Genomic DNA, 12,679 nt, shown 5'->3' on the forward strand with positions numbered 1-12,679 from the left:
CTCTCCGCGGCATCCATACACATATGGCCGGAAAAAAAAAGATGAACGGGCTCCATGGTTGCCGTGCTATGGCGTCTGCCAGGGCAATCCAGGGAAAAACGGCGCGAAGGATTGTCAGCTGATGTTTTCCGGAGGAAGAAGACATGAACATGTACCCAGCCCCTGCGACAATTAAGATTCAACCCTGAATTCAAGGGCGGGGAGACTGCGGGACTATGGGATAGCTAAGAAGTGCTACCCACAATGCAACTCTTCAGAAATCGACGTTAGCCTCGGAGCATGGACGCACAACGCCGAATTACTGTGCCTAGTATGGCCGCATGAAATCGAATTTATAATATCAGTTTTATAAAACCGATTTTAGCTAATTCGATATTATCTCGTAGTGTAGATGTGGCCAGTGTCAACTCTTTCTGGAAGGCATTCTGTGCCAGGCAATAACTGGAGGAACTGCTTCTGCAAGGTGCCCTTTAACTTAGTGGGAAGCCCAGTCAGGCAAGATATGAAAAGCAGCATCCGTAGCAAGATTTAAGACAGACTAATCTTAATACATGAAGATATGAGATGAACACAAATCTAGAAACAGGATGTGATGCTGTGTAAAGGGGAAAGTTATAGTCTCGACTAATATGATCACCACTATTACAAAATAGTGACAAACCTTGCACGAAGTATGCCTTGTGAAGTGTCATTGGAAAAGTTGTAATCTGCTGAGCATTATCTTGTTATAATGTATATATCTACATTGTGTGTGGAGCTATTGAATTTTGCTATATGTTTGTAATCTGAATGTGTGAGTCGGAGAGATGCCCACATGTTCGTTCTTCAGGAATAACAAAGGAACTGTAAACAAGAGCCTCTGCACATCATTCCTGAAGATGCCTCAAACAGCTCGTACATAAAACATGCAAACTGAAATGTGCAATTCATATGAAGGACTGACGGCAGAGCATGTATGCCCTGGAACCAGATCCCATGACACAGGCCAGGATTTTTCGAGCAAAAAGGGTCAAGGTATAAAAAGGGAGAACAAAGGCCTCTGGTTACCTCTTTCCTACCCCATTTCTGAACTGGTAAATTCTGATGGGAAATTTTGAACAAAAGGACTAAGGTTCCCCAAAACTATTTGGGCAACCCAGAGAGTTATAGAAAACTAGAAGAGTTAACATCCCTGCTATCATTTTGGACTGCATACTCAGATCCAACTGCAATGTATTTTATCTGCTTTAACCTTTTTGTAACTCTCATTTCTTTTTCTTAGTTAATAAATCTTTAGTCTACTGAAGGATTGGCTGCAGCATTGTGTTTAGTGTAAAGTCCTTGAGCATCCATTGACCTGGGTAAGTGACTGGCCCCTTGAGGCTGGAAGAACCTAATGTGTGGTGAATTTGGTTTTAATAACCTTTCATCATGATGTCCAATTTGTCTAGGTCAGGGGTAGGCAACCTATGGCACACGTGCCAAAGGCGGCACACAAGCTGATTTTCAGTGGCCCTCACATGGCCCAGGTCCTGGCCACCAGTCTGGGGAGCTCTGCATTTTAATTTAATTTTAAATGAAGCTTCTTAAACATTTTGAAAACCTTATTTACTTTACATACAGCAATAGTTTAGTTATATATTATAGACTTATAGAAAGAGACCTTCTAAAAACGTTAAAATGTATTACTGGCACGAGAAACCTTAAATTAGAGTGAATAAATGAAGACTTGGCATAGTACTTCTGAAAGGTTGCCAACCCCTGGTCTAGGTGGTAGAGAGGCTGGAATGCCGAAGGGGACTGTCTGTGACTCCATGATAAAGCTAACATAGTACTCCATGAGTATACTTTTGTTACTGGCTTGGTGAAATCTAATGATAGAAGATACCATCAGTTTGGGGTGTCTGCCCTATTCTCTGACAGTCTGTCCTGAGTTGGGCACTCTCAGCTGTGACCCAGACCTGACACGGGAATATGCTCCCCCACTGGGTATAGTTTTACACAACTGTCTAGGTGTATGGTGTGCTGGTGGGAGAAAGTAGAGGCTGCCTTCTTCTGAAGCATCTGGTACTAGCCATTGATGGAGACTATGTGAAACATAGATCTAGTCAAGTATAGCAATTCCTATGCTTTTATGAAAATTTTCTGCTCAGCTAATTAAGATGGCCTACTTTGGGGCAGGTGTCCTGTTATGCCAAATGCTGATGGTTTTAAAGTATAAGTTGCTTTTATGGTCTATACAAATATTCACCAGGATCTGGATCCAGAGCACCAAGGGCCTGTGATGGGATGTCCACAACACACAGGACTGGAAGGGTTTAAGATGGTGAGGTAGGCCAGTTAACTCCACAGGATGACCTGGAGGAGGAGCCAAGGAGCCGGGAACTAATTTTGAAGCTGGCTCAGCTGGACAGGAAAAGGTGGGTCCTACATAAAGCCAGGTAGCTGGCAACAAATGGGTTCTGCAGGGAAGTGTAGGCTGCAGTCACTTCCTGAGTGAAGGGGGTTGGGAGGCTGGCAAACCCAGAGATGGGGGGAAGCTTGGAAAGTAGGAGAAGACTCAGGGGAAGAGCAGCAAGGAATAGGAGTGCAGACCTTGGCTGCCAACCGGAGGGCCCCTGAGCTGGAACCAGGCATAGACAGCAGGCTTGGGTTCCCTGAACAACCACTGGGGACATGGCACAGGCCCGGCAGAGGACAGCAGACTGCCTGGGAGTCCTGGAAAGACTTTGTTACATCTACCCCAGAAGGGGGGCGGTATATGGTGACCCAGCTGGAGGGCCGAGTCATGAAGAACAGGCTGCAGTTCCTGGAGCAAGAGGGGTCTGCAGGGTGAGAGGATAACCAGAGAGGCACCACCAGGGGAGGGCGCAATACCTGGTGGAGCTAATCCCCAGGACTTCCAGGAGGAGGCACCACAAGCAGTGAGTGAACCCTATGACAGGGCCCAATCCTGCAATCTTTATCATTAATTTAAATGGGAGCTTGACCTGAGTAGGGACTGCAAGATTTGATCCCCAAATTTGTGACTGAGGCCAGAACCTGTGGTGCCAGGCTAATACACCAACCCTTCCTACACTCTCATGATCTGCTTTGTAAATGCAGTACAAAAAAGTTTATTTAGCCAGAAAGTGAAACCCAACATTACACAAGGAAGTGAGAATCAGTAACTGTTTGTTATGCAGGGTACTCTCTACGGGCCAGATTCTGATACATTTACTCATGTTGAGTATTAACTTGCTCTCAACAAATAGCGCTAATGAATTCAATGGATGTACTCATGGAGTGAGATTCAGTGTGACTAAGGGTAGCAGAATCACAAATATACCACAGATCATGGTTCTTCTATCTCTTATACTGGCTTTTACACTGCTGTAATTCTATTAACTCAGTGGAATTACCAGTGTAAATGAGATGAGAACGAGCCCTACTATTTTCTGATTACAGTGTAAAATTTAACTCCTTTAGTATTTTAGCAAATGAAAAGTAAAGCTATGTAGCTTTGGTTATATTGCATATCACTATTTTGTAAGGCATTAGTTAGTCTAACATAAGTCTGAAATCACAACTATATTTTAAAACTAACAGCAAAACCTATTTTGTGTCCTGAATACCATAGACAATATAAATCATAAATGTGAACAGCAAAAGGATACAAACAGACTACTGTGTGTAGGAAAAGGGGAGGAAAAGAGCAAAAAATACTATTTTGCATGATTTTTTATATATTTTTATATAATAGGTGCTGCTCTGCAATTGGTTTGGTAACTGTCAGGCTGTAATAGAATTTTTGAAGACAGAAAGTCTCTTCTGAAAGAGAATTTATGGCTTTCTCTACAGTCAGTAGATACATTTTGAAAGCCCATAATAGGAAATGTTCTGATTTTCCTCCTGAAACCATTGTATTACATTATTGGACAACCTAGAGTTACATTGATTTTAAAAAGGTATTTTAAAGGAATATTTAGTTTGAACTATATTTATTCAGTGTTGTACAGGATGTAAGATCCTGGTTATACTTCAGATATGAATTTCTGTATGTAAAATGGTTGCACCTTTTTGTCAGTGATTGGAATCATATAACTTCCCAGAACAGGGAGAAATGCACAGGATATGAATGGAATGTCACAAACTGCCTAAAATCATCCTTCTCATCCCTCCATTCTGATCATATCACTCCTCTCTATGAAGCCCTTTTTATTGTTTTTTTCCTTGGCTTTCACCTCAAATTCTGGCTTTGTGCTCACCTTGAAATCTGTAGACCAGTAACTCTCAACCTTCCCAGACTACTGTAATCCTTTCAACAGTCTGATTTGTCTTGTGTACCCCCAAGTTTCACCTCACTTAAAAACTTACAAAATCAGACATAAAAATACAAAAGTGTCACAGCGCACTATTACTGAAAAATTGCTTACTTTCTTATTTTTAACCATATAATTATAAAATATATCAATAGGAATATACATATTGTACTTACTTTTCAGTGTATGGCATATAGAGCCATATAAACAAATCATTGTCTATGAAATTGTAGTTGGTACTGACTTCACTAGTGCTTTTTAATGTAGCCTGTTGTAAAACTAGGCAAATATCTACATGAATTGATACACGCCCTGGAAGACCTCTGCATACTCCCAAGAGTACATTTATTTTTGTCTAAAACAAGGAAGGTGCTAAGTAACTGCACTGCAGTCATTGATCTCATCCTTTACAGTACCAAGTGCTTAAAGCAAGGAATTGGAAAGCTGAGGACTTTGTAAATGTACATACATTGTTTTCCTGCTAAAATGTGTAGTCATCTGTGACCTCGGAACCTCTTGGTGCCCACTGGCATAGGGCACAGGGCTGCATAAGTTTACAGGGATCCCCTGGGTCTCGTTTCTGCTTAATAGTTCCTCAAGGTATGTCATGTAAGCACTCTACTGAAAGCCTGTGTCACACTGTCATCATGTGACACTATGATGTGTGTCATAATCATTGCAAAATGTATGTATGGATAATATATAAGGAGGCGTGTGTGTGTGTGCACTGAAAATTGTCTGAGTTTGGGGTGGGAATCAGAAGTTTTTCAGGTGAGAGTCTCTTATCTACCTGTCTGGCTACATGTAAATTGTGTATTGTGTACCTCACAGTGAAGGCTTATTTACAATCTGAGCAAAATGCTAATCTTCCTAGCGTGTGCGCAGCATGCCTCAGGTGGCATGTAACCAGGATTCATCACCAAATTTGGTCAGCTGGTTGGATCATTAGCATCTCTGGCCTGGGTTGGGTACAGATGGGGACTGTGACATCAGTGCTGATCCATGCTCCCCCATCAACATATTGGAAAGACCCCAGGGAAGATTCTTGACAGGTAAAAACGAGCAGTAGGAGGTACCCTGTTTACAAGTGAAGACAATGGATCGTTGAAACTATATCTGGGGGTGTAGAAGTATACCAAGATACCCTTCATTGAGGGGACAAGTTGCCAGCTGTTTTGTCTTATGAACAGTGGATCACAGCCAATCTGGCTGTTTAATGCTGGGAGAGAGACTTTGGGTCAGTCTAATGAGACCAGGAAAGTGTCTTGTTAGTTAAGTTTTAGGTTCTAGAAAGCACATTATGATTTTATTGTCCACGTAAACACTTGTTTTCGTTAATTCTACTTGCTTCTTCTCAAATCTCTATTCTTTGTTAAATAAACTCATGCTTGTTTTCACTATAAACAAATCTAAGTAGGGTGAGTTCAGCAGAGTGATGCTGCGGAGTACTGTTCCTTTGGCAATGGCACATCTGTGAGCTCTGTGAGTGCCTAGTGGAAGAGGGGCTGGATACTCCAGGGAGACACTTGCAGACCGTGGGCATTGAAGTGTGCCTATCACTAACTTGTAGACGGACAGTGAGGTCTCTGTATGCTGACAGGTAAGTGCTTATGTTGCTTAGGCTGGTAGAGTCAAGGAACTGATCCCTGAAAGGAACAGACCAGGCTTCCTCATGCTAAAGGTGGGTGTTGGCGAGGTGCCTCACAAACCTGGGTACCCTCAGGAAGCGTCATACCATCCAGTTAGGGAGCAGAAATAGTACCATATGACATAGGCTATTCAATGATCAGCTATCAGAATAGTTTGTGAAGAACCCATAGGCTATGAATATGGCAATTTTTAAACAGATTCTTTCCCAGAAAGTGGGTTCAGTTCATGACCAGCTAGTGAACAGCAAAGGCTAAATGGGCTAGATTATTTTATTAGTGATTAATAATTTTACCAGTTTTAATCAGGATGAAACCTATCCATTAAAATGTACCTGAAAATAGACAGGGCCACCCAGGGGATTCAAGGGGCCTGGGTTAAAACAATGTCGGGGGGCCCTTTCCATAAAAAAAATTGCATTACTATATTCTCGTGAGGACCCCTGCAGGGCCCAAGCAAATTGCCCCACTTGCTCCCCTGCCATGGGTGGCCCTGGGAAAAATAAACCTTCCACATCTCGGCACAAACCCAGTTTTCAGAAAACTTCTTTACAAGGTATCACTGGTTCTCAGCATCAGCTAGTGCTAAAAGGCACTAAAGCTCATTAAAAGGGTTGAACAAATATTTTCCGTCAAAACTTTTTTTGGATCCAAAACTAAGTGTTTTTAAAAAGCAGAAAAAAATCACGTACGTCTGCTTTCCTTCAAAATTTATTGTGTTTTTTTTAATTGAAAAGCTGAAATTAGTCAGCCAAAACCTGAATATGGTTTGGAGTTTCAGAAGTGTGTGGCCAAATATTTTCTGCTTGCTGTGTTTAATTGTTACAAGAAACAATAAAAAAAAATTCTGCTTAAAAAAAATCCAAACTTTTGAACCACCTCAGCTTGTGACCAAACGCCTGAGCCCATCCAGACAGAGATTTTTCCAGGTTTCTGATACTCTGGGCTTCCTTGACTCATATCTATCTCATAACTTGGGTTCATTTAGCTTAGAACATAAACAGCCATACTGGGTCAAACCAAACGTCCATCCACCAGTATCCTGTCTGCCGACAATGGCCAATGCCAAGTGCCCCAGAGAGAGGAACCTAACAGGTAATGATCAAGTGATTCTCTCCTGTATCTATCTCCACCCTCTGACAACAGAGCTAGGGACACCATTCCTTACCCATCCTGGCTAATAGCCATTAATGGGACTAACCTCCATGCATCTATCTGTTTCTAGAGACGGCTCCATGGGGTCCTCACAAACTGGAGACGGTTACTGTGGGTTTGTCTTTAGTATAGCTTATGTACATACTCCACGAACTGAGCATTTGAGCTTGTTCCAGAATCTGGGATGAGCCTATGTTGTGAAAACTGAAATGCTCAAAATAGCACATGCATGTGAATAGACACAGGGTGGTAAAATTAAATTAACCCAGGGGTTTTCAAACTGGGGGTTGGGACCCCTCAGAGGGTCACGAGATTATTACTGGGGGTCGCGAGCTGTCGGCCTCCATCTCAAACCCCGGTTTGCCTCTACCATTTATAATAGTGTTAAATATATAAAAAAAGTGTTTTCAGTTTATAAGGGGGTGAAGGGTGTCACACTCAGAGGTTTGCTATGTGAAAGGGGTCACCAGGACAAAAGTTTGAGAACCACTGAATTAACCCCTCTGAAGCCTCAAGGAATGCAGGGGAAGGGCGGGGGTCTCCCTTGGTAGGGTTGGGAAGGAGGTAGGTGGTGTAGGATATTGCTCTTCTCATGTGATCCCTCCCCCAGTGGCTAATTTTAAATGAAGCTACTCTCCCCTGACATCAGTCTCCCTATGGCACTGAAATTAAATATAGACTATAATTTGGCATTTGAGAAGTGAAAGGGATGGTAGCCTTAATAGAAAAGTTAACAGCTTGCTCTTCTGCAAGCCTCAAACTGCTGAATGAGCTTTAGGGTAGGAAAGGCTATGCCTCCCAAACAGGCTGGCCCTGCCCCCTATCTGACCCCCATCCACTTTCTGCCCCCCAACTGCCCACTCCCCTCAGAATCCCTGACCCATCCTGCTCCTTGTCCCCTCACCATCCCCCAGAGACCCACCCCAACCCCCAGGACCCCACCCCTGCTCCATGTCCCCTGACTGCCCTGACCCCTATCCACCTCACCGTTGAGTCCTGACAGATCCCCAGAATGCCCACAATCCAACCTCCCATTCCCTGTCCCCTGACTGCCCCCACAACCTCTGTCCCCTGACTGTCCCCAGGACTCTCTGCCCCTTATCCAACGCCCCTGGCCCCGGCCCCGGCCCCAGCCTCTTACCCCCGGCTCCCCCTATCATCCGGAGCCTCAGCGTGTCGCTTCCAGGAGCGTCCCTGAATAGAGGTGCAGTATGGCTCAGGTGGGGCCTGAGCTCTGCCCCGCTCAAAGCCTCATGGTAAGAGGGCAGGGCTGCGAACTCCGGCGGGGCTGCGAGCTCCAGCGGGGCCTGAGCTCGCAGCCCTGCCCCCTTACCATGTGGCTCTGAGCGGGATGGAGCTCAGGCCCCACCGGAGCCACACTGCACTGCTATTCAGGGATGCTCCTGGATGTGCTGAGGCTCCGGGAGAGGGGCAGGGTCGGGCTGGGAGCCTCAGCTGTTCTCATGGGGCCCCTGCAGAGCCCAGGACCTGGGGCAAATTGCCCCACTTGCCTCCCCCTCTGGGCGGCCCTGAAAATAGGACAGTGTTAGGAGTGCTTCACTATTGTTAATTCATGTAATACTCCGTGTAACAGCACTAGTCATAATTAACTCCTTTGGTATTAGTCAAGCTGTTGTTCTATATGTACAGTATTTGTGTGAGAATTCCATTCTAGATTCTCATTAATTAAAACTCCATTAAAATGTCTTAATTTTAATTTGTCTTATGTTAAATATTGTGAGGCACCCAGATTTGATTTCCTATACGAATTTATCAAAATACTGCTGCTACATTAATTTAAGTCAGAAACAATATCTTACAGCCATGTATACATCAGTCTATTGCCTTACATTTTGTCTCTTTTCAAGGGATTTTTTTTTAATTATTATTTTTTTTAATTTGCTAGTGAACACTAAGGGAACAGTAACAATAGATGCGAATGTCCCTTTTGTTAGGCAAAATATATTAGTAAGTTCAGAATAGTTTTTTCCGTAGTTCCCCCAGAAAACTTTTAAGTTATGGATCTCTTTTGATCAAAGAATGCCAGATGCTCCCCTATGTAAATAAAACATATCACAATTATACTACGTGGATTTAGCCACTGTTCATAAATATTCTATCAGTGGTTTCAGTAGCCTCAGTGACTTGTTTCCTGCAGCACTTCAGCAAGTTATTCTGAATTCTCTGAACATCTTTTCACTTGTATTTGGTTTCCTCTTAGTCCATGTACTGCCTTACTGATTTATTAAATCCTTTTACTGACTTTGCGGAGAAGCGCCTGGTTGGAGCTCTGGCCCTAAGGAATTGTTAATTCTCATGACCTTTGGTACCATGGCTTCAGTCACCGATGAAAACTGAATTTATTCTGGTTACAAGATACACAAGGTGAGATTCTTAAGCTTCTTCATGCTTTGAATTTGGGTAATAACTGCAGTGTAAGGAAATTATCATTTGAAGGACAGCATTATTGTTGTGTGTGCTATGTATAGTAACAATTGTGCTATATGCTTTACAGGACAAATTAGAAAGACATAGGATGAAATCCTGGCTCCCCTGAAGTCAATGGGAGCTTTGTCAATGGGGCAGGATTTACTTGCTGGCTCTTGCCTTGATACAATGAGTAGGGGGAAGATAGGATGAAGCAGGATAAGAATGAGAGCAACATTGGTTTTCATTTTATTTAAATGTTGTGTATTGACTCACTTCTTATGGGCATTGTGGAAAGATGGGGCTGAAGACAGGGTAGTGGCTTGACAGACCAAAACTGGGTGGCATGTTCCAAGTGGAGAGTGTGGCATGGGAGTGGCTGAGGGTAATGTGGATGCGCCGACGTCAAGGTGGACATCATTGGCCAAGTGGAGAGGGATTAGTGTGTCATGTCTGTAATTAGATTGTGAACTCTTCAGGGGGCTGATGCACGAAGAGAGTGGGACCATGATCCTGCACATGGATCCGAGTGAAGCCAATCTTGCCCATGTGTAAATTTCATTGGACTCCTCTGCAGTCTTGCCAATCCAAAGCATTCAAATAATGAGACCTGGCTTATAGAAACCATGACATTTAAAAATAATAATAAAAGGCTCAGATTCTTATGTAATGACATGAATCTGTGGAGCAGAGCCTTAAGAAAAACACACCATGAGACTCACAATAAAGCCCTGAGACTGACAATATGGCATTGGGGTTCCATCTGGGCGCAAGGAGCCACCTGCACAGACCCACTTACAGGACTGGGCTTTAGATCAGAGATGCAACTATGTAGGGTCTTCAAGGTTGGGAATGTAAAGGCGATGTGGTAAAGAAGGAGCCAGTGGAAGAGGTATATAAGGGGGACAGGTGGCTGATGCCTGAGTAAGAACTTGAGGATTTGCCCTGCAGGACTCTGTTCCATTTGGTGGTTTGCATCCAACGGTTTGCGGCATGATACAGTATCTGAATCAGGGCTGCTGACTCTGCCTTCATTAACACCTTACAAATGCCCTGTGGTCTCCTGTTTTTTTCTTTTTTTTTCTTTTTTCTCTTTGTCTTTTTTCTCTTCTCTTCTCTTTCCTTCTACATCTGAACTGTAATGTTCATTTGAATCACATAAATAGAATGCAGACTCTAGAAGCTTTTTTTTCTTTTATTTTTTGTTTAATTTTGAAAACTTCAGTAGCTGTAAACCATCACTGGGGTAATTAAGCTCCATTTTTATTCTTTTTATTTCTATGCAGCCTCATTTGTATTCACATCATTTACTGAGCAGGTTTATTCTGATAGATTGTTATCCACAATAAAATGAAATACCTTTCAAAGTGCTCTCTGTAAGCTAAGAAAAAATTATTTGAGTTACATTTATAAATCCTAAGTGAATATGCCAGTAGATTGATTGTGCAGTAGGTTTCCTCTTTCATTTAAACATTGCTGAAATAGGTCCTGAAATGATTTTTGTATCTGTGTAAGAAAATATTAGAAATTATTAATTGAGCCTCCATGGTCAAATATTCATAGAATGTATAATTATTAGTCATATTTTCTCATGCAGTACTTGATCATTTATCTCCCAAATGTATTGGTCACTCGAGCATTTTCTCTTCTGTTGTGTTATCTTCTCCTGCAAGGTAATCTGTGACATCATAGATCTTGTGTTTGTGGTATAATACGATATCATGAAAATGCTGTTGACCTCATTAATTAATTAATTAATTATTATTGTGGTAATGCCTAGGTGCCTGAGTCATTGTACTAGAAAAAAAGAGGACCTTGCCCCAGATAGCTTACTCAAGACGGTGTGCTTGTTATTAAGGTTATCTATTAGGTACTAGCCACACATAAGGGAAGATTCGGAGAGAAATCAGTTGGAGTTTTACCATTGATTTCAATGGGGCCAGGATTTTACTCAGTCCCTGTCCTAAAGATCTTACAAACTATGGAGACAAGCAGTATAAGAAGGGTGGGCAGAAAGGATACAGCCCAAATGTAATGGTTTTTATAAACATTGTTTTTCTATTTTTTTAAAAAAATCTAAATACACATCTATACTCCACCGTGAACAACCTATCCATTATTAGTTGGTCAGTTTCTTGTAGGCTGGTGGCTGAGGTGTAAGCTCCAAGGAGGATCCTAATTTTGAGATAAAACTTTTAAAATCTCTTTTCCAAACTGGGGGGGAGGGAGAGAAAACAAACAGGGTTTTGTGTTCTGCAGTCCTTAATCAGCAAAGCTCCCAATAAGTTTAGTGGAGATTATGAAGGGGACTGAGCCAGGAGTTTTGTCTTCTTAAAAACTAGGGATGAGTCCAAGCAAAAACTCAACTCTGTCTCTGTAGCCAGCCAAACAAACCTCTGGATCTAAACCCCACTCAGCTGTAGAGAAGTTTAGGTCCAGGACTGATCGTCTCACTCAGACTGATCTCTTCTAAAAGCTATTACCTAAGAAGAACTCAGCCTCGTTAATACAGAGGGCTGTAATTAGTTATCTGTGATAGTCAGGAGACTGTAATTACTTGCTTGTTTCTTTAGCATGGGATATAGCTTGGGGAATGGTTGTCACCCATATGTAACCATGTTTAGTAATATTGGACTATGAGCTGCATTTTTTACCCTATTTCCCAGTCTCTTCGGAAAACACATGAGGACATAGCCACTGCTAGCATAAGGTTGTTCACAAACAGTTTTTGCAAATTCAGAATCACTCTTTTGAATCAGTTGTTTCCGCAGCCTTTTGTGTTCACCTGTCCACAGACATTCTGGTTTTTATTCACATAAATATTTTGGGAATGAACACAAGCATTCAGGGTCCCAGCACAAGGCAGATGAATCACTGAAGCCCAGTTGAATCCTTCAAAACATGACAGGTTGGATTTAAGGATTGCACATATCAGTGTTTCTCAAAGTGGTGGTTCACGGACCAGTGTTGGTCTGCGAGCCATCGGCTGCCAGTCCGCAGCAAGTTTCCTCATAAGAGCATTGAATAGGATAATATGGCACCGGTCCCTGGCACACTGGAAAAAAAAATTGCTGGTCCCCCACATCAGATAGCTTGAGAAGCACTGGCATATATGCCTTGTACTGGCCTTCTGCTCTGGGGTAAATTTTACCCCCTTTGAATACCCAGATT

This window comes from Chelonoidis abingdonii, chromosome 3 (assembly GCF_003597395.2).
Source record: "Chelonoidis abingdonii isolate Lonesome George chromosome 3, CheloAbing_2.0, whole genome shotgun sequence".
NCBI classification, from domain to species: Eukaryota; Metazoa; Chordata; order Testudines; family Testudinidae; genus Chelonoidis; species Chelonoidis abingdonii.